The sequence below is a fragment of the Tiliqua scincoides genome, chromosome 3 (assembly GCF_035046505.1).
Source record: "Tiliqua scincoides isolate rTilSci1 chromosome 3, rTilSci1.hap2, whole genome shotgun sequence".
Taxonomy (NCBI): Eukaryota; Metazoa; Chordata; class Lepidosauria; order Squamata; family Scincidae; genus Tiliqua; species Tiliqua scincoides.
This window is the reverse complement of record NC_089823.1, coordinates 83,121,969-83,147,499: the sequence shown is the minus strand read 5'-3', so window position 1 is coordinate 83,147,499 and position 25,531 is coordinate 83,121,969. Positions and strand designations below refer to the sequence as shown.

The following is a 25,531-nucleotide window of genomic DNA, read 5'->3' as shown; positions in this document are numbered from 1 at the left end:
CCTCAGCATGGTTTAGCACTTGTACTACAGTTTCAGTGGCAGAGTTTGTCATGATTTATAGTTTCTGCTGGAGATGGCAAGAGGTTTTAAGTTAACCAAAGTGTAAAACGTAATGAGAACAATTCAGAAGGTGGTTCACTGGGCAAATGGCTTCCTTTCTGCTTTTAAGCCTGCCTGAAACCTGAACTTCTCATTCAGATGAGGGAGGTGCCCTTAAACAGATGGGTCACACCTTTGAACTGAATCCTATTATCCATATAAAGTTCATCCCTTGAAATAAGAATGGAAAAAGTGAATGTCTTTGAACATGTCAACCCTCCCTTTCAATTTCCAGTCCCAACCCTCTCCATGACATCTGGCATTCTGTGGAAGGATTTTCATATCAAATGGCATGATTTTGAAGCAGGCTTTATCCTTGGCATTTTTCATTTAGCAATTAAACAAGCAATCTCCCTGAAGTCAATGGAACTCCACCGAGTCTTTTGTATCACAGAAAAAAAGATTTCTATTTTAAGCAAAGAGAGAGACCAAATAATCTCTTTCTTTTTCTAGACAGGAAAAATCTGAAAGATATAGCTATTTGAGTTTTAGATTTAGTGTTTTCCAAAGAAAGTGTGGAAAAAATACAAGTAACCAAAGTCACAGGCTTAAATCGTTCATAGTGCTTTGATGCTATCATGAAACTCACAGAGAATAGAAAGCAGTCTGGTGGAATGCAGCCAGATATTCAGTGCTCACCATCAAATATTTAGCTTGAAACACCAAATGTTATGTCTCCCATAAATGAACATATTAGCGGTATGATATTATTGCTTTAACTTTAATATTGAAACTTGTGGTAGCCTGATCAAACTGCTGATAAAGAAACTTTTCTTCTCCTTGCCATGCATGGGTTTTATCTTTTCAAACTTAATGAAAAATTGTTATGTAAATGGGCACACAGTTTCTTTCTCACCTTGTTATTGTATCTGAGATGCGTAAAAGTAATGTGAAAGCACACATGGTTTGCCGAGCTGAGGGATCACAGCAGTGCCACACACAGCAAAACTGACCTTTGTTAAGAGCTTTACTAGAAAAAAAAAAGAAAACTGCAGCTATTCTTATGCACAGACAGAAACAAGAAGGAGAGACAACCACCAAGACTTTAAAAATGACAGCCTCCCCCTGCTGGTGGATGCCAATATTTACACACAACTGCTGTTATTGTACAACTCTAGCTCACATGCAGTGGCCTCTCCAAATTTTATAATGTATGATTATTAACCAAGTGATGGAAGGCCTTTGGCTTAACTTGCCTGTTTGACATCCTGTTGTAATTCAATGATACTGTTTAACACTGAGATGGTTGGCAACCTTCAGTCTCGAAAGACTATGGTATAAGCCTACAGCACCCAGTATTCCCAGGCGGTCTCCCATCCAAGAACTAACCAGGCCTGAACCTGCTTAGCTTTCGAGATCAGACAAGATCCAGCATGTGCAGGGTAACAGAGGTGCACCCATTCAGGCACAATACCATATTTCAAGTCTGAATACTAGTACACCCTCCTCACATCCATTCACATAGGGAGAAGGAAAATGAAGAATATATTGTGATGCAGTATTATTTTAAAGATTGAAATATTGAACAGGAAAATGGTGTGCACGCTTAGGAAAAAATGCTTCATTTCAAATTAAAATTCCACCTTGTTCCCTGCATGCATTGTTAAGAACTGCCTCCACGTGCCTCAGAAGAACTGCATGAGGTTTGTGACAGGCACTTCTAGTTTGATGAAAAATCAGAAGTGCCTGTTAGAAGCCTCCAGGAGGCCTTCTGAGGCACAGAGAGGCCACATGTGGCCTTCCTGCACCTCAAAACACCTCCCGGGTGTGACCAGAAGGCCTGTTCGGTCACGTCCAGGAGGTCTCTTAAAGCCTGCAGCTGTGGATCAACACCTATGGTGAATCAGATCCATGGGTGCCAAACTTGTGGATAAGAGGGCCAGCCTGCATTGGAATCAACATTGGTGTGCATACTCATCATATCATTATCATATTGATATTCAAACACCCGGTTTTCTCACCCCTTTTCAAGGGTACAGGGGAAGGAAAGATGCTGAACAAATTGTAGCAGTGAACACTGTGCTTTACTATGGTGTGCAATTTGTGTATGGTACATTTCTTTTGGGGAGATTGAATATTCAGAGTTGCAAACATTAAAGTGAGAGTAAGGGCCTGCACTGAAAGACTTGTAGGAAGGTGCTTAGGTTAGCAGTCATATAAGCTAACAAATGTGATGACATCACAACTGGAAAAACAAGGATACATACCTAAACTCCCTACAATTTGCTCTGTTTTTGTACGGTGTGTTCACATTTCCGTGACAAACTATTCTGTGCTATGATTTACCTGCAACAGCCAAGAACAATGGCCTACACTGCATTATGGTAACAGAGTAACATTATCCTCTGATAATACGGAATGAAAGATAACCTGTCATTCCCGCAACTCCACGTTTGATTTATTTGATTGTCTGCAATTGCAAAAAGGCAAAACAGAATCAAGATGTAACAATTTGTGCAATCGGCTTAGCTCTCTGAAATGAACCAGTGACATTTATGCCAGCTGTTCGCTTTCCTGGGCTTTCTGTTATCCAAATGTATTCTCGAGTTATCAGTCTTCTCTGAGGATAAGGAAACCTATAGAAATATATCGCACTTTCAGAGCATTCTGTAGTCTTTCCATCAAAGCTGACATTACAAATGGTTGAACATAAAAAGCAATTGCACGCTACATCTAATGCTTTTCTTAGCCCACAGAACCACAGTAATTCATTGTTATAAATCAGACCATGTAAAACTAGCTTAAATGACGGAAGATGTAACCCTTTGTAAAAATGTCACATTTTTTCCCCCTGTAGGATATTTCAGTATAAATTTCACAAAACATATGGATGCTCAACTTAAAGTTCTTGCATATGATTTAACTGGAACTGATTCCAGTTCTTATGACTGCTTGGGAAATGGTACCCAGATGCTCAGCTACATTATTTATTTATGACATCTCTGTACTTTGTGCATTTCTAATCAAAGCATTGTTGCCAATCTGAAACCGGTGTCGGTAAAGTGGGTACGGTTTCCTGGAATTAGTAGTAAACTCCAACGGGGCACAGTTGATAATCTGCCATGCCTGTCGGAAACTTCATGCTACTGCTTTTGTTAAAGCATTACCATAAATGCTTTGGAAGAACATTAGGAGAATAAAAACAATCATTATACTCTGAATAGCTGTCATGAAATATAAGGGCACCAGGTATTGGGAAGTCATGAAGATATCATATGATACTGCAGCCAGGGCCAGCCCCATGACCAGCAAAGCCCATTGTGGGGTGCTTGCGTGGTGCCCCCCACTTACCAGGCAGCTGCAGCAGCTAAAGCTGTGGTGAGCCAGATGCTTGTGGTGCTGTGTGCAAAGCATGGCACCCAGAAATAGTTGGCAGTGACATAACATCACCGCCAATTTCTTCTGGGAGGACCATTTAAGGTCAAACAGTCCCAGGAGAGGGCAAGCAAGCCCACACTGTGCTCACTGCACTGCCTTCACAGGCTGCCAGATGGGCGATTCTACAGCAGTGGGAGATTCACCCACTGATCCAGCTCAGGGCCCAATGTCATGACATAGGCCACATTGCCCTAAGGCCGGCCCTGACTGCAGCAGTTCTAAATTAAACATACAAGCAGACTACAGGTAGAGATCTTTAGTCTATTTACTAACAGCCATGCAGCCTGACCAGGCTCAGGATCAGGTGGAACTAAGCTCTGCCAGTCCTGCTCCCTCCTGCCCACCCTGCTGTCTCCCCTGCCACACCTACTCCCTGCCCTCCATCTGCCCTCCCCCACCTCTTCCTTCCCTGGAATGCCCCCTCCCACCTCCATCCATGTCCCCACTCACTCACCTCTTCACCAGCCGGCAGTCCAGGCGACCCCTGAGCAGCAGAATGTGGGCCCAGCACCAGCTTGCACTGGGCTAGCTCTGGCGCTTGGCCTGCGGTAAGGGCTTGCAAACACACATTTGTGACAATGTGTGCCGGTGGTAAGCCAGTGCACTAGGCTCAGGATCGGGTCCTAAGAGAGGAGTCAGAACTGCAACTCACTACCATATCACTGTCTCAGCAGAGGGAACCCTGACATAGGCCCAAAGTGTATCTGGCCTTATAATGAGAAAACATATTTTATTCCAGTGGTCTAAGCCTGTCTATGAAGGAACTCCTTGGCATCGTTTCTTTCTTCTTTTTCTCCAGTCTTCTACATCACCATATGGGATAGCACAGTGATGTGTAACCGCACAAGTCCCAGTGATGGTGGACATTCCAGAACGAGCACTTCTCCAACACAATTGTCCTGCCCCACCTCTGCAACTGCCACTTATAGTGAAATATTATTATTAATTATTAGCAGTATTTATATACCACTTTCCACAAAAAGTTCAAACACACATGTGCGTGCACACACACAAAACAAAGGCAGCCTTAAATACATACTTCTCATAACATGTAGTTTAACACTGAGATGCACACCAATTTGGGATCTTACCAGAAGCATTCACAAGAAGCTGTGTGACTCCCAAAATGAATAGAGTTGTTCCCACCTCTTATTTATGGGAAGCAGAAAGACATGAAAAGTGGCAATAAAGGCCCTGTTCAGTGGAGCCACTGCCTTCAGGTGCAAATCAGGGTCTGGAACAGGTCTTCTCAGTAGCAGGCCCTGTATGCAAGGCCTTTGCTTACCTCTCTGCTGCTGCCTGGTCCCTGGCAGACCTAGCCCAAGGTGGGATTGAGCTGCTAATGTAACAGAAGCTACATAGGCTGCAATCCTAACCACACATTCCTGAGAGTAAGCCCCATTGAACAAAATAGGACTTACTTCTGAGTAGACCTGGTTAGACTGGTGCCCACAGTGTCTCACAAGGCAAATTTCTCAGTTTTCCTCCTACTGAGCCTAATGTGTATTCTATTCATTTAAACTTTGAAAAAGGTTTCAGAGACAGAACCTGAGCACTTCTGATGACGACGACGTCACTGGTCTTGCTTTAGAAAAGGGGCTTCCAAATTACAGCTCACAGTGCACTAAGAAAAGCCTCTTGGATGTGGCAGGGCAGTGGCAAAACCTTACCATCCCACCTGCCATTGCCACACTTGATCTTTGTAGAAACTCACACTGGTCAGCCACTTCCAATCACCCCAGAAGACTCTGCACCCCATTCTCCCATGGGAAGTGGCTGCCTGATATGAGCTTCTACAAAGATTGGGTACAACGAAGGGAGACAGTGGGCGTTGCCACCACTGTGTCATGGCTGAGTAACTTTTCTTGGTGCACAGAATCCGGCCCGTGGTTTGGAGGGCCCTGCTTATAGAAGAACTACTGGGGCTCTGCTCTCCCACCAACCCCCTACCTCTACTGCACAGTGCACACTATGTCATAGGGTAGGCAAGTGGCCTTTTCCTTTAAGGGAGGTTTTAAGCTGGTTGCTAAGTGAAGACTGAGGCTATTCAGGTATGGCTAATTTGTAATTTAGAGTATACCTGGGTGTGGGTTCATAGAGAGAGACTGGGTTAGCAGAGGAGGAAGCTTGGGTGGGCAGACCTTATGCTGCAGTGTGCTAAAAGGCAGCTGATGGAGTGTTGGTAACTCAGTACATAAGAACATAAGAACAGCCCCACTGGATCAGGCCATAGGCCCATCTAGTCCAGCTTCCTGTATCTCACAGCGGCCCACCAAATGCCCCAGGGAGCACACCAGATAACAAGAGACCTCATCCTGGTGCCCTCCCTTGCATCTGGCATTCTGACATAACCCATTTCTAAAATCAGGAGGTTGCGCATACACATCATGGCTTGTACCCCATAATGGATTTTTCCTCCAGAAACTTGTCCAATCCCCTTTTAAAGGCGTCTAGGCTAGACGCCAGCACCACATCCTGTGGCAAGGAGTTCCACAGACCGACCACACGCTAAGTAAAGAAATATTTTCTTTTGTCTGTCCTAACCCGCCCAACACTCAATTTTAGTGGATGTCCCCTGGTTCTGGTATTATGTGAGAGTGTAAAGGGCATCTCCCTATCCATCCCCTGCATAATTTTGTATGTCTCAATCATGTCCCCCCTCAGGTGCCTCTTTTCTAGGCTGAAGAGGCCCAAACAATGTAGCCTTTCCTCATAAGGAAGGTGCCCCAGCCCCGTAATCATCTTAGTCGCTCTCTTTTGCACCTTTTCCATTTCCACTATGTCTTTTTTGAGATGCGGCGACCAGAACTGGACACAATACTCCAGGTGTGGCCTTACCATAGATTTGTACAACAGCATTATAATACTAGCCGTTTTGTTCTCAATACCCTTCCTAATGATCCCAAGCATAGAATTGGCCTTCTTCACTGCCACCGCACATTGGGTCGACACTTTCATCGACCTGTCCACCACCACCCCAAGATCTCTCTCCTGATCTGTCACTGACAACTCAGAACCCATCTGCCTATATCTAAAGTTTTGATTTTTTGCCCCAATGTGCATGACTTTACACTTACTGACATTGAAGCGCATCTGCCATTTTGCTGCCCATTCTGCCAGTCTGGAGAGATCCTGCTGGAGCTCCTCACAATCACTTCTGCTCTTCACCACTCGGAAAAGTTTGGTGTCGTCTGCAAACTTTGCCACTTCACTGCTCACCCCATCTCCAGATCATTTATGAAGAGGTTGAAAAGCACCGGTCCCAGGACAGATCCTTGGGGCACACCGCTTTTCACCTCTCTCCATTGTGAAAATTGCCCATTGACACCCACTCTGCTTCCTGGCCTCCAACCAGTTCTCAATCCACGAGAGGACCTGTCCTCTAATTCCCTGACTGTGGAGTTTTTTCAGTAGCCTTTGGTGAGGGACCGTGTCAAACGCCTTCTGAAAGTCCAGATATATAATGTCTGCGGGTTCTCCCACATCCACATGCCTGTTGACCTTTTCAAAGAATTCTATAAGGTTCGTGAGGCAAGACTTACCCTTACAGAAGCCATGCTGACTCCCTCAGCAAGGCCTGTTCATCTATGTGTTTTGAGATCCTATCTTTGATGAGGCATTCCACCATCTTACCCGGTATGGATGTTAGGCTGACCGGCCTATAGTTTTCCGGGTCCCCCCTCTTTCCCTTTTTAAAGATAGGCGTGACATTTGCTATCCTCCAATCTTCTGGCACCATGGCTGTTTTAAGGGACAAGTTGCATACCTTAGTCAAGAGATCTGCAACTTCATTCTTCAATTCCTTAATAACTCTTGGGTGGATGCCATCAGGCCCGGTGACTTATTGATCTTTAATTTATCAATGAGGTCTGAAACATCTTCTCTTTTAACCTCTATCTGACTTAACTCCTCGGTCAGGAGGGGCCGTCCGGGCAGCGGTATATGCCCGAGATCTTCTGCCGTGAAGACAGATGCAAAGAACTCATTTAATTTCTCTGCCATCTCTAAGTCTCCTTTTATCTCCCCTTTCCCTCCCTCACCATCCAGAGGGCCAACCACTTCTCTGGCGAGTTTCCTGCTTCTAACATATTTGCTTTTATTATTCCCCTTCACGTTGCTTGCCATGCGTTCCTCATAGTCTCGCTTGGCCTCCCGTATCACCTTCTTACATTTCTTTTGTAACCTTACAATTGTAACCTTACAATCCTGTAGATAAGCTAGCTAACTTTTCTTGTTTTGAATGCTACTGTAAGTGCATGTTACTAATTTTATGGAGCAACAAGGGCTCCCTTAAGCACTAATCTTTTCTTGTAATAAAGTTTTTTTCTATTTTGGAAATTAAGTGCAATACCTTTTATTGACAAAGGCAATGGATTTCAAAAGAAACTGGGTGGTTATGGAGTTGTTATCCTCAAGGGCTAGGTAGGTTAGGCTGGTGAAGGAAGGTGTGGGTTTCATCTTGCCAGGGTTTAGAATGTCCCCTAATCTCTCCCTGACTCTCTGGGTGATAACTGTGACACACAACCCATGGGATTCATTGCATAAATAAGTGCATGTAAGAGAATGATTACTCAAGGCTCCACACATCCAGGCTTCCTTTAAATTGTAGCACATACAGTGGTTGTCTGTTTGCCAAAGGCATGGCTTTCCAAAGCTTCACCTAACTGGCACATAAATGATATTCTTTTTGTATGGTATGTATAACCTTGGCCTGTGTGCACAGGCTTCATGTGGCACATCATCATTCCATTATCAGAAAGACTGATTGGTGACCTCCTTAGATAGAGGCCCCAGATTTCTGACTTCAGAGCTATCATATTTACATACATTTGCAACTTGTGAGACGTTTGACTTGGTTTAATTTGCTTTGACAGTTTCACTTCATTTAATTTACTCTGAAAGCTTTGAATAAGATCAAAGCAGACATTTAGTTTCCAGGAGTGCGGTGCTTGATGCGATACGCAGTTAATTCACCACAAGTTACATAAACAAGTTTCAATTCATAACTTTCGATTGACGAGGTAACAAATTACGATTCATGAATACAAAGCAGCAAATTATGAATTCATGAATGCAAAGAAATATGAGTTATGAATAATGAATAAACATCTATGTGAATATGCTAATAAGGTGTTCACAGATGTGGGGATTTCTCCCCCCACTTAAGAATCATACCAAATATTTATCCAAACTTCAAATTTCTTTAGTGCCTTCTGTGAATTGCATTCTGATCCTCTGCTCCTTCCAGTGGTCCTAGAGTAGAAATGCATCCAGAGACTGCAAATGCTATATGATTCTGAGACAACTTGGCTGTCCTTAGATATTCATTTATTTGTGATATGTTTGACCTACTTTTCAATCATGTTTGTTCTCAAAGCTGGCTACAATGAATGTGCAAAATACAAATAAGCCTATAAAACAGATAGAAACACAAGGAAGTTGGATGAATTGAACTTTTTTGTGGCTAGGCCAGCGTTATCCCCACACCCAAAAATGGCTGCTTAGGAGAACAGATGCCAGTTATCCTAAGAGGTGAGGTCAATTGGCCTTTGATGAGTTTCCAGCTGCTTGGTCATGGTGGAGATGGTTGTCTCCTGTTGTGTAGCACTCTGAGAAGGGTATGGTGGAGAGCTTCTCAACTGCTCAGGAGACCTGTGACCTGATCAGCATAAGGTTCTTGACTGACTTGCCACTGAAGTTAGTGAGAGAAGCCAGGGGCTAAAGGCACATCTTTTGAGACCACAAATTTATATCAGATTAAAGAAGCTCCCAGCTGTAGTATTGTTTGCAGATCCAAACACTGGCCAAGCTGCCCTTACCCGCCAGAGGAGCTATATTTTTGGCTCAAGGAAAACTTTGCACTCAACTTTTCTCAGTCATGCAGCCCAGCCATTGCTTCGTACTCAAAACCTTTGTACATAAGTATGCAGGTATGTACGTACGTAAGGCATGTATGCAGACTTGGTACTTAAAACCTAGCCAGCAGAATAGGATTGGTAATCTCTCTTCTGTCACTTCTTTTTGTTCTCATAACAGATCCTCCTTCCTGCCCTTAAAGGCCTCCGTTCTCATGTGCATGTTTCAAAGCTTCCCACTAAATTACCTTTTTTCTGCTGGCTGACTGGGGAGGAAACCCAGTTCAAGATAACACCATTTGAGTGCTTTCTCTCCTGTCAACAAGCATTTCATTCATGTGCAGCCATTTAAAGTTCTGCATCTGATCTCCCTAGCAAAGTAACTGAAAGTAAATGTGCCTTTTCTTTGTTTGCGGATATTCTTTAATAAACTCTATCTTCTTTTAAAAAGCTCAATCTCATGTTTACTGGTAGAGGAATTTAGAGGCTGTTTGAACCACTCACCCATGCCAATGATCCAAAAACTGTCAGACACTGTTGAATTTGACCTCCCACTCTACAAGTATTGCTAATTCCCCCAATTTGAGTCTCTCGCTCTGTGTGTGTGCCTGCGTGAGACATGGAAGAACACACAACTGCATGTGAATGAGCAGTGTTGGCAAGAATAGATACCGAGATGATCTGGCATAGGGAGTAAGTTTTCTTTGTAGTTCTGCACTATGAAAATAACTGAGATGGCTTCTTTTCAGGCAAATAAGTAGCATAAAACTTAAGGTAGAAAATAAGGCTGTTTAATAAGGTCCGTGGAGATGGTGGGATTGGACAGGACACCAGACTCACAATTATATATTTTGAGACATTCCTGCGTTTATTGTGCTATGGTCTGTAGCTTGCAATAGGGCAGTTATGCGAGAATACTTCCCTGATGCCTGGCGACACACTTTGGTTCTTCCGCATGTCTATTGATGATTTAGAAACCAATCTCTGACATCTGACTGGGCTTCCTCACGCCTTTGTTTACACTTCCCTGGACTGCTGCATAATAAAACCATCGGCCACATTGTAACCTGCCTCCTGCATGAATTATGCATCATTTTTTGTCAGTGAGCACATGGCAAAGAGCTTCTTCAGTATTTGAAGAGCCACAGCACAGCTATAAGGGGAGGCCAGAGCAGGAAAGTTGCCATTGCGATTTAAGACACTTGAGTTCAAGCAGAGATTGTAAACAGCAAAAACAAAGCAACTCGAGTCAATATATCAGAAAACAGAGGTAGTGAGCAGAATGCAACAAGAGAGCTTGTTTTTTCTGCTTCTTTTAAAGCCACCAGAGAGCTGAGTAATGTGATCCCCTCAGCCTGTAGCAGGTGCAGGAAAAGCCACCCTGGACTCTCTTTCCACCTCAAGGTTGCTTAGTGGTGATGTGCCATGGATTTCACACAACCCATGCTGAGTTCATCATAAATGCATCACTGCCTTGATCTGGCTGAAAATCAGCAATGAGCTGGCATTTTCCCACCAGGAATCGAGAGGGTTATGTGAACGAATCAGCAGTAAGAAAGTGTCATGAATGTACTCCCAGTTATCTTTTGTAAAAGATGCTGTTTCTCCTCAGTAGAGGGAAGTGGATGTCCTTAGGAAGCCTGACCCAGAGGCATACTTTGAGGACACAGGCAGTTTAACTATTAGAGGAGGGTGCTCCTATTGGCTAGGCCCTTATACAGAAGGAAAGGAGCCATTTGCTTTACTTGGATACTTTTGGTTTGGACAGTTTGCTCAGGTGGCCTGAAGCTATGTGCACCTTTTGTAATCTGATTTCTACTGCTTTGTGATGCACTGTGTGGATTGGTATATAAGCTCAGTTTATGGGTGACTAGTCTTGCTACCAATCAAGGACATGGACCAAGTGGGCTTTTGTCCTCTCCAATTCTAAGTACAGATGTGAAGCAGGTTGTGCAGGTTTCGCTATGTGTTTTGATTCCTATAGATTACACCAGTGCTTCCCAAAGTGTGGTTTGTGACCCACTGGTGGGTCACGAGCCCAAGCTTATTGGATCATAATCTGGACCGTCCAGCCCACTCCTGTGCTGGTTTGGCTTCAAATAGGAGCCATTCCGAAAGTCCCAGTACTTATCTGAGCCTCTAGAACAGGGGTCTCCAAACCCCGGCCCAGGGGCCAGATGCAGCCTGTGGAGAACCTCTATCTGGCCCGCGGCCAGCCTCTGATCCTCTGAGAGCCTCTGATTTTGTTGACTAAACACAACCAGAGTTGTGCTTGTGGGGTGGGGGAATGGGGGTCCATTTAAGTGTGGGCTTTATTTATTGGGCTGTATTGGTTCTTGGAGAAATCCTGGACATCTGAATCCTTTCATTCATTTAAGTTCCAACTCTAATGTATTTATTTAAATTTTATATTTAATTTTTTTCTGGCCCTCAACACTGTGCCAGATATTTGATGCGACCCTTCAGCCGAAAGCTTTAGAGACCCCTGCTCTAGAAGCCTCTCCTGACCTGGGTACCTGTTCTACAGGTCTCTGTGGACCTCAGAATGACTCTCAGAAGCCTCTGAAAGCAACTTCTGGTTTTCAGAAGCCACTTCCAGTTCTCTTCCAAAAACAGGAAGTGGCTTCTGACGGCCATTGTGAGGCCTGCAGAAGCACGTAGAGTGGGTTGCGGACTGAGAGTGGCCTCCAGTACCACCGTGAGCATTGCAACCCACCATAGAGGATAAGGCAGGTTGCGACCCTACAAAGTTTGGAAAGCCCTGGACTACAGTGCTCATGTTGATTGCTTACTATCCTCTCTATTTTTGAAATGAGATCTATTGGGACCATTATTAACCACTCAAAAAATGGTAACATTTATTTTCTTTTAAAATGTGTTTCTTCTCTTGCTTCATCCTTGTCACCGTCAGCCAAAGGAAAAATGCTCCACCGCATCACTGACCACTAGAGCTTACACTGCCACAGAAATTGTCATTATTGTTGAAAACTGAAAGTAACAGTTGGTGGCATCTTCTTGACATTAAAATCCCAAGAGAGTGCTGGGACTACTTGGAAGCTGTGGATCTTTAAATGTCAAACAAAACATGTCCTCCAAGAGATTAAGTACAGAGGAGAGACACATTTATCACAATGGCAACTAAATTTGGTCTTTTCACCCAAGGCTTTGTTGTCCCAGGGGTACTCCTATATTTCAGTTTTGTGTTATTTTTTGTTTTGTCTTAGGCATGAAAGTAGCAGCATAAGTCCTTTGGCTAGCCTTGGGCTTGTGCTGTGCTGACAGTAGGGGCCCTAGGATTGCTGGAGGGCAAACTGAATCACTCTATTACTTGCACTAAGCTTTAACTCGACATGTCTTTCCATCCTTCCCTGCCAGCAAAATGGAGCCATTTTTACCCAGAGCTCTGCTCCCACAGCACCTCTGTGCATGTCATAACCCTGCTGAGCCACACATTCCTTTTTAATATAAAAGGGAAATCCTGCCATCTCCCTGTTAAGCTTTCATAGCTTAGAGAGGTTAGTGTCTTACCAGTGATTCAGCACCTGTGAGAGGTGAGGTGGGAGAGATACTGACCATTTATTTTGAGATGTCCCTAGATGTCTTTCTGTCACTTCCCCTCCAGCCCAGGTTGACATTATTCTTCATTTGAGATAATCTTATAACACTGACAGCAACCTTGCGGTGATATAGGTCTTTTGGTCTTCTTGATTTGTCGCTCGTAGGAAGCTTTTCTGAGAAATTCTGCTTGGGATGGCAGGATAATAGCTGCTTTTCTATCATCAAAGCAAAGGCATCAGTTCATGTGCAAAGGTTAATATGTGCACTTAAGAAAGAAGACCTCGTGATCATGATCACTCTCAAAAGATGAGCACTCATGTCAGCTGTAATTTTGCTCCAGTGATCTCATTTTTCTGTGAACCTCTCGTACAGTTTCTGTTGCCTTTAGGTTATCATTTGGTCAGTTTTAAACATTCCAGCTGGTGGACTTTTCTTTCTTAAAAAATCAAACCAAAATGCTAATCAGAAGGATATTATAAATAGTCACATAATTAGCATATGTGAAGAAGAAATCACCCATTTTCCCTCTTTGTTTGATAGCAGAGGCTTAGGGACAAATTACATATTGCATTTAGTTGTTTAATTATTTTTCCTGATGATTTTTTTCCCCAATGAAAAGCACCTTTGGGAAGCTGCAGTCCTTATGGAGGTGGTGGGAATGGGGTTGCTTAACTGTTTCCTGTTGTCCAAATATAACTCTGCTCTTGCCAAGTTGCTTTTCATCCCATACAGAGGTGGTTCCCAAATGTTTTTGACAGGCAGCTCCTTTGGCCTACTGGACCATTGGCTGCAGATTCCCATTAGGGCTACAATCCTTGTATAGGCCCTAAATATTGTATAGGGCAGCTAATTTTTCATGAGGATTCTGTGGCTCCCCTGGCTGGTTTCTGCGGCTTGAGAACACTAGATTTAGAGCTGCTCGACCAATGCTACAGTAAGCAACAGAGAGAACTGACAGGAGGTTGAGTCTAGTATTCTCGGTCTTTCTGCTTCCTCTGCTGTCCAATTCCTGTTAGTGTTCTCTTTGTTGCCTCCTGCAGCATTAGTCTAGCACAGCCATTTTCAACCACTGTGGCATGGCACATTGGTGTGCCATGAGTGATCCACAGGTGTGCCACAGGAATTTGGAGGAAGGTCATTTATTAGCAGGGCCAATGGGGGACATGTCCCCCCACTGGCAGCATGGTGTGCCTTGTCAAAAACCTGGTGGTGTGCCTTGACAATTCTAGTGCCTTATCAGTGTGCTATGAGATGAAAAAGGTTGAAAACTGCTGGTTTAGCAGCTCTGATCTCAGTGTTTGATTTCATTTTTGCAACTTTGTGTAAGCAAAGCAAGAAAGCTGAGTTTTGCAAAGCCTAGGTAAATGAAGAGAAGTGAGTCATAAGTGTGGGGGGAGATTTGAAGCAGGGTTTGCTGTTATCCCTGGTATCTAGTATCTGTGGAAGCAACAACAACCTATCCCCTGTGGATACTGGGGGACACCTATACAGGACAAAAAACAACCTTAATGCAATAGTTCCTGTTAAATGCCCATAATCGTATCTGATCTTTTTTATTTTTTATTTTTGCATAAGCTATCATTTTCATAGAGCAGTTTGAAGAGTCTTCATCTTGGGTTGTAACAATAATATTTTAATTCTGAGTACATTCAACTATATCATGTTGTCCCATAGTGTTATGTGTATTGAATTCTTTTGTGTTATTACAGTTAGAGAATACAAACGGATACTTTTCTGGTCCTTAGTGATCATTCATGATTGATCTGCTGACCATGTGCATATGCCACTTTTCCCCCTTTGAATATTTCATGACAGATTGCTGCTTGAGAACGAGATCCAAGATGTGATTTCTTTTTATTTTGGCATAATTTGCTCTGATGCAGCTGTTCCTTGTGGGAGCAGGAGCTTTGATGTGTGTTTACAACTCCCTTGCCTACAAAGCTGCTACACACGTTGCTAGAAAGAGAGGAAATCCAGGTATCTGTTCATTTCTGTGGGCAGGTATGCTAACTCCTTTGAAATGAATGGTGTAACGTGCACACTTATACCTCTTAAGGAATGATGGATTTTCTGTTTGGAGTTATCTCTATTTGTAACTTTTTTCAGAAGTGTTGATCAGTTGCAGAAAATTCATCCAGTCAGCCAAGTCAAGACTTTTGATATGGGCGCCATCTCAAGATATGCCACTGTGTTTCTTTAAAAGAATAATCCCGGTTACAGTAATGTCAAACAGCAGAGCACAAATCTTGTTTTACCCGAGTGCCAGCCACAAGTGCTTGTTTTACACAAGCATTACCCTGCAGATGCCCAGTCTCGTCTGATCTTGGAAGCTAAGCAGGGTCAGGCCTGGTTAGTACTTGGATGGGAGACCGCCTGGGAATACTGGGTGCTGTAGGCCTATACCATAGTCTTTTGAGACTGAAGGTTGCCAACCATTTCTGGGGTCTTGATTGGGCCACCCTTACAAGAACACTTCTTACCACTGCATTTCTCAAAATAGGAGGTGAGGTCATTAAATGAAGTCATTGCTAGTTGCTCAAGAATTATTTGTAGAGAGAGGCCAGTGGCAGATTGTGATGTCTGAGGTTTTCGAGAAGAAAAAAAAATGCACAGCAGCCATGTGTGTTTCCTTCCTCCTTTTGCATCCCAATGAGCATTCTTCACCTGCCCCTCCACATCCCATTTTCCACAGCATCGGGCACTTCAGTGAGATTCCCTTTGCCAGTCTGTCAAAGTGGCGTCAAGCTATTTCAACATGAAACTGCTATCTGCATCTGAACTCCAGTCCCCAGATCCACCAGTGCTAGGAGCACTATTAGAATTTTCAATGTAATGTTTTGTGTTCTTTCTTTCGCCTCTCTGGGTAACCACTGAAAGCTGTGTGATCACACTGAGAAACCATAACCTTTGGCAAGCACTCTCTAGCTTGAGGTTTCACTCTTTCGTGCCTTGATTTCAGCACCAGGAAGCCCCTTTCACCCCTCCCCTTTTTCTGTACAGCAAAAAATATTTGCACATTATTGCTCTCTAAATGAGCTGTTACCACATGGGAAAGAACCCTTGCCGTGATTGTGGCTAGCTGATTGAAAGCATCAACTCAGTGTGCTGCGGCTATACATAAAAGGTAGAGGAAGTTAACAAAGTTCACATCCATTAGGCAGCCAGCAAACAGCATAATGCCACTGGATAAATCTATGAAGCCATCAGATCTTTAGTGCTATGTACAAATCTGGTTTTCTGGCCCTAAAATACACCCAGTTCCATTTTTAGCACATATTTACATATTTAGAAACACTTCACCAAGTTAATTTTTGTCCTGGTAATGAAGGAAACTAATACCAGAAGACCAAACCCTGAAGATCAGGGATAAAAAAACATATAGTCCTCGAGGCTCTCCTGTTTAGCTTATGGTTGGCTTCTTGGGATTATTAAAAATGACAGTATACACTTTGAAACAAAGCAAACATATGGCTTTGAGGGTTGCACAGTCAGTGTCTGAAACCCTGGCACCACAAGAATGGTGGTCAAAAACAGGGAGAAATGCCAAAGAACATCAAGACTGCTGTTCAATGAATGATCCTGTGCACATTTACCTGGGAGTAAGCACTACTGAAGTCAATGAGATTTACTTCTGAACAGACATGCATAGGACTGAACTGGGAATCTCTATTGGATTTGCGTACAGACATTGTTGTTTGTCTTCCTATTTCCAAGTCCAAGAACATAACTATATTTTTGAACACATCCATGAATGCTAGTTTACTGTACATAGCTCAGTGGCAGAGCTTTGCATGCAGAAAGTCCTGTTCAACCCCCGGTATCAAATCCCCACCTGAAAACTTGGAAAGGTGCTACTAGTTTGTGTTGACAGTACTGAGTGAGAGAGACCAACGGTCCATCAGGATTAGGCAGCTTCCTGTGTTCCTCATCATAAATGCAAATAGTAAATTGTTTTAACTTACAGGCCATCAAGATATGTATATACAGGGCCTTTTTTGTAATAGAACGCACCGGAACGGCATTCTGGCACCTTTTTTCCCTCCTCCCCGCCCCCACCTTTTTTCCCTCCCTGCACCACTGGCTAGGGAGGGATTTGAACCTCCAACCTTGTGCTCCACAGCCCAGCACTCTCTCCATTGGGCTATAGGAAAGCCTATAGTTAAAGTGTTCAGAACTAATATATAAGGTCTTGAGCCCAGCTGGTGGCCATCAGCGCCTCAAGTATTAGTTCCAAACACTTTGAGCCTAAGACTTCCTATGGCTTAATTGCTAAAGTGCTAGTCTGTGGAGCCAGAGGTTGGGGGTTCAAATCCCCATAAGGAATAATTTTTTTTCTTCTACTTTTTTTTGGTGGGGAGGTAAATATATAAGTAAAAGATTACACTTGTTAATCTTAAACTTGTTCTTGTAAGTGAGCTCTTGCACCTTTTTTTTTTTTTACAAAAAAAGCACTGCCCCTGCCTCACTGCACTCACAGCTCTCGCCTGAGCCCAGCCCGCCTTTCCTCTCCCCGCACTCTGCTTCCCGCGCAGCTTCCAAGCCAGTGGAGGGCACGGGGACATGTGCTGAGAAGGAGGACGAAGGACAGCCAACCAGCCAGGGAGATGGGCTGCAGCACCCAGGTACTAGCTTGGCAGAGGAGGGGGGGAAGGAAGCTGGCTGGTGCAGCCCCTGCACCTGAGTAGCTGGCTGGTGCAGCCCCTGCACCTGAGACAGCCTAGGCATGTCTACTCAGAAGTAAGTCTCATTGTGCTCAACGGGGCTTGCTCCTGGGAAAGGGTGCAAAGCCTTGCAGCCTGAGAGCCCTAGCCTATGCATGTCTACTCAGAAGTAAGTCTCATTGTGCTCAATGGGGCTTGCTCCTGGGAAAGGGTGCATAACCTTGCAGCCTGAGAGCCCAATCCTATGCATGTCTACTCAGAAGTAAGTTCATTTTTAGGGGGGAAGCACATAAAAAATATTTTATTTCTCGTATAAAAAATGGTTTATAAATAAATAAATAAATAAATAAATAAATAAAAGATTAACAAGTTGTGAGTTCCTGCACTTTTTTTTTTTTTTTTTTACAAAAAAAGCACTGTGTATATATATAATAGTCACACCTGCTTTGAACATGAAAGCCACATAAACAAGAATGCCTATAGTAGGCTGTTGTAAATTCCAGTATATAACCACTCTGTTGGCCTTAGCTGCAACTAACTTGTTTGGGATTGTGCCTTTGATTAGTCCCAATGCAGAGTCTATTACATCATAGCTACATACAAATGTGGAACTGGATGCAGAACTGGGCAACTGAAGAAACATATATTCATTTCCAGTTCCTAAAGATGTAAATGTAAGCACAAAAGTCTTTGAAGAATTTTTGATAACTCAGATGCCCCTCCTCTAAAGAAGAGGACGGCAGCACCAGCCCAATCTTTTTTTCTCTCTCTCCATGCATTTGAGGCACTGAATTGTTACTGGCCCCTTAATGGTGGAATGCATTTGTGCCTCCTACTTTTTTCACAAGTGGCAACTTGTGTCACTGCCTATCACCCTCATCCCACAGCTGTCTGAACCTGGAGACAGAAAAGAACATAAGAGTAGAGAGACGACTGCTCAGATCATCTCCTGGGAAACACTCGAAGCCAGTGACCCTCTCCCAACATCACTTCCTCCTATGTTTCTTAGGGTTTGTCATGGGAAGCTCTGTGGAATGAGAAGCAGACAGCTGGCACAGGCCCGGTCTGGGCTCCCCTGGCAAGCAGGGGAGTGGTCAGTGGAGATGGCAAATAGGCAGCCAACATTGATGGGAAGACTACCTGCCACTGTGTTTGGTAGATTACCTGCCACTGCTTCTGCCAAGAGCAGTCTCTGCAACCAGCTTTAGCAGTGGATCAGGTTTGGAAGGTGGTGCTCAATACCCAATTACCTGTGGATGGGGTCAGAATAAGAATGCGCTGTGTAGTTCTTTTTCTGCCCCTCCCCATATAAGCACATGCAGGGAAAATTATGCAAATATATGCCAATGAATTGAATTTAATGTATGTAGAATATGCAGTTTTCCTTTAGGCTACCTCAACACGGAATGTGAGTTCGCTTTGAAAGCAATGAGTCTACACAGCCCTGCTTCTTATAGACATTTGGAAGATTGGTTCCAGATATTCTGATAGAGTCTCACTATTAGAATCTAATTACAGTGCACGGGTAAGATTGACAGAAAATAACAGCATGCTGTTGTTGTCTCTCCCCCCTCCCCGCCCACCCCGGTGCCATAAACCATAAAGAAACCTCTAGGGTGCATTAGAATGAAACAGACTACAGGAAATTGAAGTCTCTCCAATCAATCAATACATAATTGATGCTGGCACAACAACTGGGAACTAATGGATGGAACAGCTTTATTTGTCTGTCTTCTGTTCAAATTACAGTCTATCCATTTTGCACAGTGATCAAACCTTGGAAACTCAGCCTTGAAACCAAAGCATCCCCAGCTGAACATTTCTCTTAGCAAGAGCCCCTGAAGAGAAATTAATTACTTCCACATAGCCAAGGGAAGGTTGATAATGGAGCCCTTGGGTTAGGTGCCACTCCTGAGACAAAAGAAACCATTTGTTAACGTAATCTTGGGAACATTTTTCACTCAGACTGTGAACAGCTCTCTGACCTAGTCAGGCACTGTCTGAACTCCACGGTGAAAGACAGTGCAGAGAAGGAGGGGTACAAAGGGTGGTTCACACAATCCATGCCCAAGCCCAAAGTGTTCCTTTCATAACGCCTCAGACTACAAAGTGCCAATGTGTGGCAGATGCGTTTATTCTGCACGGTTCTTTATTCGGTTACTTGGGAAAGTAGCAGACCAAAAAAAAGGGGGGGTGATAAATAGAATGATGTAAACTTCAGTGCCTAACTTAAAGATCCTGATGGTGACAGCATCAAGGGAGGAGTTTAAACGTATTACAAATACAAAAGCAAGAGAATGCACTTCTGGAAGAGTTTAGGCAAAACCAATGCCAAACAAGAAACTGTTTAGATTCTGAAAAAGTAATGAAAAGAGGGGTGGAGACCGAACACTGTGCTAAAAGAAGGGATTGATATACAAGAGCAAGTTGCCCTTAAGCCTCTAAACTGCATCTTCTATAGTTGGAACGGGTCCATCCATGAGACAAACAGGTCACCTCAGGAAGCAGAGTGATCATGGATACACTTGTTTTTGTCCATCTGCTAACCCCTGCTAATTGGGTAAGAGGCACTTTTTCAAGTGGGTGCCCCTTTTTTAGCAGGGGGAGAGTAACTGGCCCACCTCACCCCAGCAGTGTCTGTTCTAGTGGCTGTCTGCTGGTGTTCTTTTTGCATCTTTTTAGATTGTGAGCCCTTTTGGGACAGGGAGCCATTTAGTTATTTGATTTTTCTCTGTAAACCGCTTTGTGAACTTTTAGTTGAAAAGCTTTCAGAGCGCCTTTCAGAGCGCGATACCATAGTCACTCGAGACTGAAGGTTGCCAACAATGAGTTGAAAAGCGGTATATAAATACTGTTAATAATAATAATAATAATAATAATAATAATAATAATAATAATAATAATAATAATCTGCTTGCCTTCACTGCTCCTCCTTCCTCTCCCTGGATTGAAAAGAAAGAGGAGAACCAAGAGGAAGAGGAAATGTGAAGGGGAGGAGAATGCTGAGCTAGAGCATCAGATAGCAGGAGAAGCAGAGGTTGGCGTGTCATCGGTTAAGGAGAGCAGAATTTGGCATGCCGGATGCCACCTCAGGTGTCAAGAGATTTGGGGCCCACCCTTTCTGTAGTAAAGACAGATGTAAAGAGTTCACTCAACTTCTCTGCCATCTCCTGCTTATCCTCTTTAGTCTACCCTTTTATTTACGTATTATCTCATGGTCCAACCACCTCTCTGGCAGGTTTACCATTTTTTAAATTCTAATTTCCATATTTGTACTGTCAGCTAACAATTCATTTGCCTGAATCTGGTCACCCTGGTCTCATCCTGTCATGGAACAAAAGAACTTCAATTATGAGCATATTGATTTAGCATATGAACGGTATGAGTATATGAAATATTGATGTGTGGTATCAGTGTGTGGCACCGAGCACCCCTTGGGACCCTACCAGTCCTATCAGTTTTCTGAGTTGCATGTGCTCTTCTTGAATTCCCCTTGTGATGTGCCTGCTGCCCAGTTCAGATCCTCCATATTGATGCCTTTAATGCTGATCAGTCGACTTTTGTGAATAAATGTCTGCAATTAAGCCGTGGGTCACACTTATCTGAATCTCAACTGGGTTTTATTAGAGAGATTCTCTTGAGTGAGGCAATGCCCTTAGTGCTTCCAAGGGCAAAACAGCTGCTGGCAGTGAGACAGCTACATCCATGCTGTTTGGCCATGGTGTGTCAATCATGTTACACATTCCTTCATGAATAACTGAATAGGCTGTGGTTTTCCTCCTGATAAAACCTTAACTCTTTTTGTCTGGCATGAGGTGAATGAGGTCTGATTCTTTTAATTATTAAGGCGAGCTTGCTCTTTCTTTCTGTTGTAGTTTAAGCCTTGGATTATCACTGGATCTGAACTAATACAAAACCACAGAGTTATTCAGCTGGAAAGCACTTTAACATCTACGAGCAGCAAGGAGTTTTGGGTTGTAGTCTTAAATTGTTAATATAGGGGTGGCAAAGGCATTTTATTATCCACTGATACCAACAGAGCAAGCCTGCACATTTTGTAATATACTAAACTGAAAATAACTCGCCAGCCATATATGGCGGCCCACTGGGGCCCAGTAAATGTTTGACTGCCTACCTGGGATTGCAAGAAAAGGGTGGTTGTGAAACATTGGGTAGACCACAAAACATAGAAGGTGGGTTGCATTCTTTCAGCCTGGTGAATCGCAGCTTGAAGTTAGGCTTTCACTTGAGTGAGCTAGTGTAGTGTGGTGGCCAAGTATTTTAGTTGGGAGCCCAGGAGCCCCCAATCCAGTACCACCTAGCATTAACACATTTGGATGAAACTAGATGATAAGCCTATCACATGGTTGGACATGTATACCTTTTTCCCCAGATGTAAATGGCAGCTTCATGGTCCCTGATCCAGATGGGGACTGAGACATAGGGGGTGGGAGCTTTGCATTAGTCTGATCTGGATTACTCCCCTTCCCCATGACAACTAATTGACAAGGAAGAAAGCTGCCATTGGCACCATTGGGATCTTATTTCCCAGAGAAAACAGCAGTTTCTGGGGGCTTTATCAGATCAAACCCTTATAATAGCTATTTACCCCTGCTAATTGGGTAAGAGGCATTTTTTCAAGTGGGTGCTCCTTTTTTTAGCAGGGGGAGAGTAACTGGCCCATCTCACCCCAGCAGTGTCTGTTCTAGTGGCTGTCTGCTGGTATTCTTTTGCATCTTTTTAGATTGTGAGCCCTTTTGGAACAGGGAGCCATTTAGTTATTTGATTTTTCTCTGTAAACGGCTTTGTGAACTTTTAGTTGAAAAGCGGTATATAAATACTGTTAATAATAACAACAATAACAACAAACCTTAGACAAACCGTAGTCCCCCAGCCTCCAACCTAAGGAATGAAAATAATATTAAATTTAAAAATATTAAATGACATTTAATAATAAATGGCATAGACATAATTCTGTAAAGTGTCATGCAATGCAATCATATGTACCTTTACTCAGACGCAAGATCCACTGTGATCAATGGGGCTTACTTCTTAGCAAGTATTCCTCTCTCTCTCTCTCTCTCTCTCTCTCTCTCTCTCTCTCTAGTAGCTCATATGTTGAATAAATGGATTTTTTATTTCTCAAAAAAAAAAAACCTGAAATAAATTGCTTTAATAATAGTTCAGTTCTTCCTCCCTCTTTGCCTCCTATGGCCATAACTTTGTAACATAATATATAATTTATAACCCTAGAATTTTTTCATAAGTTTTCAAGGATTTTTGAGCCTTCACTGTGCCTTCAGCTGCCAAAAAAGATTATTTTATAAAATGATTCCCCCCCCCCCAAAAAAAAGACTTATTAAATAGAAGGGGGGAAGATCGCTGCAAATATTACCATTGTAAATGATTTATTTAATATATTTTAAATATAACTTTTCTAGGTATTTAAGATTCTTTTGATGTTCCAATTGCTCTGATCTTTGCTCTTCATTCTCTCAGGACTTGTTAATGAAACTCTTTACAAAAGCACCTAATCTTCTTTACAAGTACCAGGAATTGACTACAGAAGATCTGCTCTCCTTTATTTTTAGTGGTTAGTATTCAAATGTGGTCTTTCTTTTGTAAGAAACACACAATGAAAAAGAATCCAACCATGTCAGGTCAGAAATCTGTATGCACCAAAAGTCTGATGTTCAAAAACAGCAATCATCAGAGTAACCCATGTGCACCACAGATGGAATATTATCTTTTACTGAGCATAGTGTTAACATTTATATCATTTTAAAGTTCCTTTTGCGGAAGCTGAAACTGAATTATTAGATTTTCCTTGACACAATCATCCCAATATAGTAATCAATGAGAAGAAGGATGTGGATTACTTTGTTCAGTGACACTAATGTTCAGAAAAGACAGATGCTTGGAATGAACACAAAATGCTGTACCCAGCATTTGGACTGTGATTTTTGTTGGACAAGATCTACACTTGTTCCTGGCTGAAGGGGTGGTTGGTGCAATCTGTCTCTATAGCTTCAGGCACCTGTGTGGAGAAAGGGGAGATGGATCTATGCTTTGTCCCCTTCCCCTGGGTAAGCCAAGTAGCCCGGCAATGGGGCTACTTGATTCCATGCTGACCCTTGGGTCGGTGTAGAATTTTGAGCTTCCATGTTGGGCTGGCGGCCTGAAACAGAGGCTCAGGATCTGGTGGAGTGAAGCTCCATCAGTCCCGCCTCCCTCCCAACCCGCTCCCTCCCCCTGGCATGCCTCCTCCCTGCCCTCGCCCCGTCTCCCCCACTCCAGAACGCCTCCTTCCTGCCTTCCCCATGCCTCCACCTATCTCACCGCTGCTCAGCGCTTCACGTGACTGCCAAGTGGCGGAGCTCCGGCACTCACCCGGCACTGAGCTACCACTGGCAGAGCACCCATGCTAGGGCCTGCAAACATACCTTATGGCATGTTTGCGACAGTGCGTGCCGGCGGTGAGCCAAGCACGCTGAGTTCAGGATTGGGCTCTAAATGATTGATGTTATCAGAGCTTATGAAAGTTATCAACAGTTCAAACAGATTGTGAGTTGCAATGTATGCATAATGAACTTGTGCACAGTGGGTCCATAATCTTTCACGTCTGCTCATTATTGTTGTGATGAATTTATAATGGCATTTTGTTTTTCACATAAAGGCAGCTAGCGTGCATGTATTGGCATGCTAGCAGGGGCGTGGGCAGTGGATTCAGCTGAAACAGGCTCTGAGCCGGCGCCTTTGTCCAGTATCTGTCATGGAACAGTACTGCTTAATGGCTCCTGCAGGAGTGGGCCCGCTATTTCGTCACGAGGATCGTTCCCCCCTTTCACTTTATCAGTTTTGGGCCATTTTTAAAAGAGCGCTGTCTCAGTTAGGCCTGAGGCCTGAATTGTTTGGGCTTCATTCGTTTAGGATTGGGGGCGGCATCCACTGCAGCCAGCATTGGTTTCTCCCCCCAGGGCACCAGGTGCATCGGCAGATGGCGCTCTGGTGCCTTTAAATACTACGTTCGTTAAGGTGCCACAAGGGCTCCGTGTGCAATGCCAGTGGGTGTATGCAGTACCAGGTTGGCGCGATGTGTGCAGTGCCAGGTTGGCGCAATGTGTCAGAACGGTGTGGGCTCTGTGGGCAGCGCCTGGTGGGCGTGTGCAGCGCCATGTTGGCATGATGTGTAGGTGCCGTTAAGGGACGGGGTGTCCTGTAAGTTTACGTAGGTGCCGGACCAGGTCACTGACCGTGACTGGCCGTGGGGGTGAGCATTAGAGCAGAGGAAGCATTCCTCCTTACTCTTGGCCCGTCCAGTGAGCTTATCTCACGATGTGCTTCTTTTTCCAACAGGTCCGCAAAGGAGGCGCCCAGCCAGGGTCTTGATCTGTGGACACTCCATAGTTTTTTGGGCACAGAAGCACACCATGTCATCCAGTTTCGGCTCTCAGCTGGCACTGGGTGATGTGGCTCACATTGACTGGTTGGCCAAGAGGGGTGTGTGTTGGGGCCAATTTTTCCCGGCCTTTTTGGAATACATAGGTATCAACCCCCTGCCACAGGTAATCATGGTACACTTGGGCGAAAATGACCTGGGTCAGAGGACGTCCATGTCCTTGAGGCTCCAGGCCCGCAAGGATTTTAGTTTGTTAGTCCGTCAGTTTCCCGGGATCACTATCCTATTGTCTGACATGCTACCTAGGAGAGTCTGGCGGTGGGCGAGTGGTGTGAAAATAATTGACGTAGCACGTAAAAGGGTCAACGCTTACCTGGGCAGGGTCATCACGGAGCTTGGTGGAGCGGCTATCCATCATCCTAGAATTGGTTTTGAGGAGGCTGCTCTTTACCGTGGCAATGGAGTACACCTTTCCCCTATGGGGTATGGGCACTTTCTCTCAGATTTGCAACAAGGCTTGAAACACTTTTTGGGTGCAGGGAAGGCCAAGCGCTAGGCTGACCTCCCCTTGTGGCAGTAGA

At 43.9% G+C, this 25,531-nt stretch overlaps 1 pseudogene; it reads left to right on the top strand.

The window, feature by feature from the left end:
• The first annotated feature begins 15,169 nt into the window (after positions 1–15,169).
• LOC136646466 (5S ribosomal RNA) lies at positions 15,170–15,288 on the top strand (annotated as a pseudogene).
• The last annotated feature ends 10,243 nt before the right edge of the window (positions 15,289–25,531 follow it).